This window comes from Melanostigma gelatinosum (genome assembly GCF_949748355.1).
Source record: "Melanostigma gelatinosum genome assembly, chromosome: 20".
Lineage (NCBI taxonomy): Eukaryota > Metazoa > Chordata > Actinopteri > Perciformes > Zoarcidae > Melanostigma > Melanostigma gelatinosum.
In genome coordinates this window covers 19,816,398-19,826,225 of record NC_136653.1, presented here as the reverse complement: position 1 = coordinate 19,826,225, position 9,828 = coordinate 19,816,398, and positions in this window count along the sequence as shown.

Sequence of the window (9,828 nt, the reverse complement as noted above, 5' to 3'; positions counted from 1 at the left end):
TGTGAAAAGCGCTCTATCAATACATTTCATTCATTCATTGCGTTTGGTCATCTGTTAGTCGTTCATTCTCTGCTAATATTGCATGTTCAATAGGAAGCCGCTAAAACATCTGGCACAAGAGACCAATCAGTCAATGATCCAGGCGTTTAGGAGCTTTTCAGATGGTTGAAACAAAGAATGCTTTTTCTCCTGCTCTCACCGAGAACGTCTTCAAACAACTATCATCACAAGCACATTTAAACAATCTGCCATATCATCATTCAGCATCACTGCTTAATCAAGTATCTATTGTACAGCGATGGATTCAGCTGCAGCAGACATTATTTACATGCTGTTCATGACACGCTGGGCATGGGGACTGTCTCCTAGGAGGTGTTTTGCATAAACTGCTTAGCATGCATTAATGGGACATCAATCAGACTGTGCATCGTAATGAACCACATTCATGTCGGATCAACATGATGTGAGATGAATCATTGTAATATTAGCTTGGTGTTGCACTGGAGTATGAATCGCATGTATGAGCGCAGCGTTATCCTCTTTAGCAGCACCAAAGAAAGAAAATTGATTCAGGTGAGTTTTTCTCACAGCAGATCGTTTCACGAGTAGCCTGCTCCAACGTTTCTGCTCGATACTACTCGGGCTAGAATCGAAACCAGAGAGCTTCCGACACCAAAGTCTTGTCCCTCTGCCAACAAATTCAATACAGCATCTGTTTTCCTCACAGACACGACACAGGACGCTTCCTGTGAGCCGAATTCTGTGAGATCCACTCCACTCTGCCTCCTGCTTGATTATCTGTGCTACTCTTTCAATCTCTTACATACTCTGTTACTCTCCCTGGTTTTAATCATCGAGCATTAGCGTTGATAACTAGCCTTCTTTCTGGGGCTGCCTTCATCCTACCTGTCCAAGAATACAGCGAGATGCTTACGGCGAGTTGAAGACGAGTGACTCAGCGCTCTGCGGGTTGCAGGTGATAAGAGCGCCTGATGGATTTAAAGCCAATGTGGATTTGGAGTCCTCTAGCTCGGTTAATATGTCCCAGTTTACAACACTGAGACTGTCTCCCTTCCAATATAACTTCTAAATTATCTTTCCCAAAATATTTGAAGCACAAATATCTGACAACTGCTGCTATCACTGGAAGTGAACTTTCCCTTTAAGCACCTAAAAGAGTTTCACAGAAGAAAACAACACGATTTACCCGCCCAGACGCCCATAACCCAGAGAGCCGTCTAAGACTCTCAACACTGGTTATATATAAACTGTATTGAGTCATTATGTCTTCGATGGAGCGTCTCAATTAAGGTTTCCTAGACAACAACCAGTGTGAGTGAGAGAGGCAAACAGCAGCTTAATGAAAAATGAAGCTCACGGCAGCATGAAAGAACTTTTTGTTTGCAGAATCCACCACCTGTGATCATAAGCTGTGATGACTCGGAGGAAGTACACAGACTGCTTGTGTTGCATCGGAAAGGTTCACCAGAAACTGCTTCAGCTCAGACACCAGCAGAGACCGGTCCACCGTGGACGGACCCGGATCCTCCAGCAGAGACCGGTCCACCGTGGACGGACCCAGATCCTCCAGCAGAGACTGGTCCACCACAGACAGACCCAGATCCTCCAGCAGAGACCAGTCCACCGCGGACAGACCCAGATCCTCCAGCAGAGACCGGTCCACCACAGACAGACCCAGATCCTCCAGCAGAGACCGGTCCACCGTGGACAGACCCAGATCCTCCAGCAGAGACCGGTCCACCACAGACAGACCCAGATCCTCCAGCAGAGACCGGTCCACCGTGGACAGACCCAGATCCTCCAGCAGAGACCGGTCCACCACAGACAGACCCAGATCCTCCAGCAGAGACCGGTCCACCGTGGACAGACCCAGATCCTCCAGCAGAGACCGGTCCACCACAGACAGACCCAGATCCTCCAGCAGAGACCGGTCCACCGTGGACAGACCCAGATCCTCCAGCAGAGACCGGTCCACCGTGGACAGACCCAGATCCTCCAGCAGAGACCGGTCCACCGTGGACAGACCCGGATCCGGCTTCACTGCAGCCTTGGACCTGCAGTCGAAGCTCCGGAGGGAGGAGGAGAGCTCAGCTCCCGACAGTAGCAGTGTCTCCTCCTCCTCCTCCTCCTCCTCCTCCTCCTCCAGGAGTAGAGCTTCTCCTATCTGCTCCTCCGGTCCCTGCTGGGAGCCAATTGCTGCTGGAGACCCAGGCCGTATTGCTGGACCCGCTGGAGGGAAGGGAGGCACGGGAGAACCAGAACCAGGACTGAGAGGAGCAGACTGTCGGACCTGCTGCAGTAACATGAGAGGTTTTCTGAAGGGACTCTGGTGCTCAGAGACACGACCACTTTAGTCCAAGACAGAAAATTAAAGTTTCTTGTAGTAGCTTTAAATGAGAATGTCATGCATTCATTACACAGGGCCATGAATATATGGGCAAGCATAATCAATTTCAAGGAACAAACAACTCGTTTCTAAGACAAAAATACAGATAATATCTCCTCCACACAACCTGGCCTGACAAAGACGGACTCCGACTTCCCTCCACTGAACGTGCTGCTCCTGTCAACTGATAAGAAACTGACCAGATTCGAGCAAATGATTTTCTTCTGATATGATATTAAGATATGATTCATTTTTGACATGAATAAATGACGAAAGGTTATTGCACTTAAGTCTCACGTGTTCCTTTCCCTCGGGCAGAGAGGACGATACCGACTTCAAAATCCCATTTCCATCATTTTTAATGAAATAAACCCTGAAAGTATTAACGTCCCTTTTATTTCTGATATAAATGAAGGTCTTTATTCCTCCAACCATCTCGGACTCTGTCAGCATGATTAGTTTGGTTTTTACTGAACAGCCTCATACCATTGAACATACCTCATACCACCTCATACCCTCTTACCATTTTCCGTCTCTTTGAAGATGTTCTAAAAGAACTTGGGGAAATAGTAGCTCTGCAAATACTTGACAACGAAAATAAGACAAGTGTGGACGTGATACACATAATCACATGTGTGGACGTGATGTCCTTAGGTCCAAACCTGTGGTTTGGGACCAGTACAGTATGGACTATAGTGTCATATGTTTGATGCACCACAGTTCATCCACAATCAGGAGAAATAATGCATCTATGAGGAGGCACCCATAGTGTAGAGTTATTGTGATGTCATCCCATTCTCTTCGCACGATGCAATCCGTCTTCAGCGCCTTCTCAATATGGTGTCTTTTGATTGGACGGCGCGTGCGCTTGTTGTGGTTGTAAGCTGACCTGACCAACAACAATGACGCTCTATATGTTAAATGTAGTCTTTAAACATTGTACTTGTACTGGTCAAAGGCAAAAAGAATACAAGCACTTTCTTGTCTTCTGCGTCCAGGTTATCAGTCACCGCGGGCGACTCATCACTGGGACGTGACGAAGTGGGAAACAAAGTCCGTCACACTCGATTAAATCCCGATCAATACGTCGTCGCTGCAAACTGGAAGTTGCATTAAATCATGAGGGGAGCGCACCGAGATGCAGGTGGAGAGATGCTCACAGGGGGATCTTCAGAACAAATACATCAGGATATTGATTAATAATCTCCAGAGATTATTAATCAGAGTGCTGGACATAATTAATGCTTTATTGCATTTGCTGAAATGTTCAAGTGATGCTCGCGCGGTCTCCCATGTCCACTGACAATAAGTCAGAGTGAAAAACTCAACTCGTATTCTCTTTCATAAGCACCTCACTGATTATGTTTTCATTGGAGCTGATCTCATAAGTCTCTCTGTAGCCTGACATCGCCCGGCTTACTGACTGACTCCATTATCTATTCAGCAGCACAGAAGAATATAATATATTTGCATGAAACAAACTACCTGACAATCATACAAATCGTGCACGCTAACTTCCGATGCCGCAGTGCCTAACTTTATATATTACACACCCAGTGTCTAATGAGTTTCATGCTTAGTGTTCTTGCCCAGCCCAGCTCCGTCTAAGGTGCCACCCAGTTAGGCCCAAAGACTATAAGACAGGACGGCACCTGTTGGGAGTGCTTTGGTTTATGGATTCACTGTTTTAAGTGTTGTTTTTCTAAAGCTTACAGGTATACCTTATCATATCAGTTATAAAGTCCGTATTTCCCTGCATTTCTTTTCTCTCGAGTCTGGTTATTGTTTGGCCGGAGAGTGCATCCACTCGAGAGGTGATGGGGTCTGAGCCCCTCTGTCCTCCTTCAGAGGCTTTGATGCAGGCGGCTTCATACAGACCTGCTGTGGCAGGTGTCCACACGATTTCTTTGACGGGGGAATTGCTGCTGCTCATCAATAGAAAGAGGTCGTCGTGTTTCTGCCTCTCAGGGCAGCGCAGCGTGAGAGTAGCCTGACTTCAGTGGAGACACTGGAGTCTTCTGTGTTGTAGATGTTGAAAACGGAGCACTGACCATCGTGAGTAACTTCACTTCATCTGCTGTTGAAATAAGAAAGGCTTTGTATTGTACTCTTAGTTTATTTTAATTGGAGGCAAACGGGAAGCCCAGACAAACTGTAAGAACATGGAGCAAATACTTATGTTTTCATAAAACAATAAGCATTGATTATGTACTGGTATTGCAACTCATCCCCATTATCCCACATGTTGGATATTCCATAACAATGCCCAGCTCTACATTTACTGACTAACAGAAGTGAAAAAGAGATTTTACCTTTAAAACTTCTGAAGTAACTGCAGCATGCTTCAGACATTTTGAAAACCCAAGAAGGTCAGGGATGAGCTTTTGATCGCATTGTATTCTAATTTCTAATCTCACTTTTTAAAATGAAGGTGAAAGCCGAAACAGAAACCTCACCACGGCTCATCGAGTGAGAAGGCTGTAAGATGGTGAGTGTAGCAGAGCCTTTTAGTCGCTCTGATAAGCCACAGATGCTTATCCACAGTCCACATATATCACCCTCTTGACAAATTGCCCTACCAATGCTTTCAAAAGCGTAGTGGTTTTTGTACCTTTCTGCCCCCCTTCTGATCCATTATCTGGAGACTCGTGTTGAAGAAAATCATCATATAACTGTGAATTGAACTCGAATTGAACTGAACACAAGTTACATAACGTGTTATTCTGGTTCTCAGCAGCGTTTTTGGGAAATGATTCGCAGGGCCAGATAGAGCGTGATTAATCTCTCAAGAGCACCAAAACAACCCCTTACATGGAGTTGTGTTTTGTGTGCCCAGAACAGAATAGGAACCTGGCCAGATTAGGAGTCCAGATGTGTCCTGTTTTGATTGAACAGACAGGTTTGATTGATGCAACACAGCAGAAGGGGCGTGAATTTTGACTATAAGAGTGATCTGTGAAGAGCAGTACATTGGGAGTAGTTTCAATATGCTGAACTTGTTGATGTTGGCTTGTTCTTATTAAAACACGACCCGCTGGTGGCAACTCCAGTTGACCCTCTGTCCTCGTCATTTTGCCACGACACTCGCTGCTCATTATACTCATTTCATGAAGTGTTTGTGTGAGTGACATATTAATTAAGGGCCCGCTTACTGATTTTAGGTCACATGTAGTGTTTAAGGTCATGCAGGCAATCAACCGAAAATGGTTCAATTCAAACAAATGTGGTGTTGGTTCTGCTGCAGCGGAGCTCTCCACTGTGTTACTGAGGACAGAAGCTTTTATACCTCTGAAGTACCATCAGGGTCTGTAGCTCTGGAGCATCGGAGTGACGCCTAAATGTGCTTTAGGTTAATGCTGCTGGAGAGGGAGGCTGACAAATTCGTCTTTTAACTTTTAACTCTAACGGAGAAGTTTGTTTTCATGTGGCTCGACAAGGACAGTTCTTGTCCTTCAACAAATTGATCCTAACTCAAGGTCCTCTTACTTTCCCCAGAGCTTTCAGCCACATCTTACAGTCTCCATCTGTGGAAGGAGGAGTGCTCATTTGTCACGTGATAACCCCCATTTATCAAGTGTCTGAAATTCCATATTTTCAAGACCGTGACTTGTAATTGAAAGCCCCAGAAATAGCTCGTGAATTGACGTTGAGCTTTAGTGATTTTGTCAAATTTGAATGAGCATTCATCTTGAGCCAGACATTCATGGTCCCCAGATGATAGCTCTCGCTGTCTTTGTTGATCCGCTGACTTTCCTCTCGCTCCACCATGAGGTGAATGTTTTTTCAGTGAAATTATGTTGACATCTATTCATTCGTTCGTCATTCCACAGCACGGGTTTGCACAAATGAGAGTTGAAGCCCCTTTATGCTACACAAGAAAAAGGAAAATATGTATTCGTATATATTTTCTATGATGAGGATGAGTTGAGGAGTCTTGAATCCTGAGGAAAAGAAACTCCTCTGTAGTGTAATGGTACGACAGCGTTGCCAGACGGCCTGCTGGGTAAACAGGGCTGTTGCTGGGGTGACCGGTGCAGCAACAGCCCTGTAAAGCAATCAGGATAACGACACATTTGGCAAAGATTCATGCTGCACTATAGCTACTTGTATAATCAGACCAGGTGTGTGCATCATTTTCACAAAAGCTCTTGATATCTCTGATCTTGCATTTCTTTCATGAGCTCGTGAAACCCAGCTGCCAATAACGTTTCTGCCCTGATTCAGCTGATTGATGGAGGAGCTGAGAGGCGAAGTTATGGGAAAATAAAAATGAATCAAAGAAAAGACAGGTGCTGAATAAATCACACATTCAAATCAGGTTCACATCACTCACCCGAATGTAACAGTGTTTCCATGAGTGTTTTTCAAGAGCTGGTAAAAATAAGGACCGACTTATGATGAGATTTTTTGTGTTTTATGCAAATCAAGATGACGCCGATCATAACTCTGCTTTAGCATCTGCAATCTTAGTAAAAGAGAGAATATCCAAACAGCAGCTGCGGGTGAGGACGTGCGTCTGCTGTACAATGAAACTCATGTACGTCCCAAATATCAACTTTTCATTAAATAAGAAAAGAAAATGTTTCATTTGGAGGTCTTGTTGAAACAGGCTTGGAATGATTTATTCTTTGTTTATTCATATTCATGCATATGGGCTGGTCCAAGGTATACCTGACCAGCCCTAACTATAAGCACCATCAACGAGGAAAGTCTTAAACGTGGTGAGTGTGTCTGAAGCTGGTTCCACAGCAGAGGAGCGTGTCTTAAACCATTTCATAAGCCAACAATTTAAACTGAGCAGAATGTGGGCTTGTTGACATTCCATCATAAACAGACGCTGTACTGGTGCTTTCTTATTACCCAGTTTGAACTACGGGACCAGCACACGGGGAAAAGGAGACCGTTGAAATGCTCTCTCTTTGCTTTTATGCGTTTCTAATATGTTTCAACGTCCTGCTCAAGGCCGCCCTGTCTTCATCTGATTTCATTCTACGTCTCAGGGCTAACAGCTGCTTTTATACATCAGGTCCAATGAAAAGACTTTTGAGGTGCATGGAAGTTGAAGGAGTACCTTATTTAATTCCATTTCCTCAGATTGATATTTTAATGGGCAGCGTTTGTTCACAGTAATTTTAAGTTGCTTATTTGTACATCGACCTTCATTTCATACAGCAAGTTACTCAGAACTTCTATCAACAATTTGGATTTTGATGAGACGGGTTATTCAGGAAGCAGACGATCCAGTGTGACCTTAAGATGAACATGTGACCATTCTCTCTGCAGCCTGCGTTTCTTCTTGTTGTATAGAACGTTCATCATTTTAAATGGGTTGTTATGAGCGACAGCAGACGTCCTGACTCATGATACATATTCCTGTTCATTTTCTGATTTGTCAGACCGGACTAAACCTTGATGAAACCCTTTGCTAAGTTTTAGACATTGTTTCTATTCTTTTCTGACAAAATAAAGAGGCCATCATTTAGTCTGGAATATAGTTTGCTAAAAGCTGCGGCTTACATTACTGTGGTTTCATAAGCGTATCGTAGAACTACGGTGTCCTTCAAGTAACTTAAAAACACGATAGCTTCTCTTCAGAACGAGTGATTTCACTTCCATCAAGCTGGAGAGGCTCACCAAAGAAAGCAGCAGAAACCGCAATATTCTGACCCATGAGTCAAGCTCAGCTTCTAATGTAGACTGTTAGAGTTACTGTGACATAACAAAGCTCCTCCAGAGCTATAGGAGACGTTATATAACTTGTTCCATGTGCTGAGTACAACTCCCTGCAATAAGTAAGCTGACCTTTATGTGTAAAACCCCTTTAAATCAGGCAGTGAGTGAGGATGCTCTACAAAGGGAACAGTCAGTTTAGGGCTACAATTAATGTTTATTTTAATTAACGACTCGTCTGGCAATTCATTTCTCGATACACTGATTCATTTCGGTCTTTTACATGTAAAAAAATCTAAAAATGATGAAAATGTCAATCCCAATTCCTCAGAGCTCCGGGTACTGGAACATCTTCATGTCTTCATTTGTGCAACAGTAATAAAAAATAAAAATAAAAAGAATAACTGAAACGATGTATAACAATAGTTGCTGATTAATTTGCCGTTGATCGACTAATTGTTCCATTATAATCCAAAGCATTTATCAATCTGTTTGCTTTAATGTCATTTATATGAGGAATGTGGCTTTCATAATGATTAAAGGGGAACAACAGCTGTTTTTTAAAACATTGATAACTGGATTGCTGGATTAATTCCAACTCATTCTCCCACCAGTCCATCAAATGATGCTTCTTTGTCGATGGCAGTAACCTTCGAACTCTGACGGTCTTCGTACCTCCGTAGCATCACTTTTGCACGTCTCAGTGACGGCTTCCTGTACATATGACTGAGCAGCTTTTCCTCAAATGCCTGAGATGGATGCTGAGATGAGATGTTTATCAGGGTCGCAATGAGGCGCTATTCTGCTATTAAAAATATTCATGTCTGGCACTAATTAGATCATCATTAGACTGAGGGTGTATGGCTTCTGGTTCAGAAGCAAACCCCTCATTAAAGAAGTTGGAGGTTCGGCTCCAGCTCTCAGACTTTGATGGGCTGCTTTGTTTTTAGCGACCCCTGTGTCCGATCTTCAGGCTGAGGTGGGTGAAATGCTGCTGAATTTGAGATGCAAACAGTTGTTAATGAGACATATGAAACTATTTTGACAATTTGTATGTGGATACCAGCTCACAAAGGGGTGGAGGGCAATATAATTCAGAATGCATGAGCAAAACAGGCTCTGGAACATGAGGAGATTGATATTACGCTATTAGCCTTGAGTTCAGACATTTGGCCGTCGCCATCTTGGCTTTTTGCAACCAGTGAATGCAAGTGACCATATATGGATGGTGGAGGAGTGATGTAGAGATGCCGTATACGACTCTGGTAGAGGCAGCAACCTGTCAATCACTGTGTAGCCCCGCCCTAAAGCATCCCCTGCTTTATGGTCTGTGTGACTCTAAATGGACCATAATGTACTAAATGAACATCATGCTGTATTGAAGAAGACTTGGCTCCATACAAAGCTTTAGATCAGTGATCACATGATGGGTTTGTCTTCAGAAAATGACGTAACAATATTAATGTAAAGAGTTCCCTTTTATTCAGCAGGTTAGGCAACAAAAGAGATGCTGTATAACTAATAACAATAATGCCTATCATTACCGACAGTAGAGAACTGGATGTTCTTAAGCTGCATGCTGCCAAATGTCAGAAAAACAAAGTTGTTAGTGTGCAAGAAGAGAACAAACGTTTACAGTAAATTGGATTATATATCTATTTTTAGCCATAGTTATATATGTCCACAGTCAATAAGCTGCTTGACTTTCTTTGGCTTCACAATTTGAGAGAAAACTAAAATGCAGCCGACGC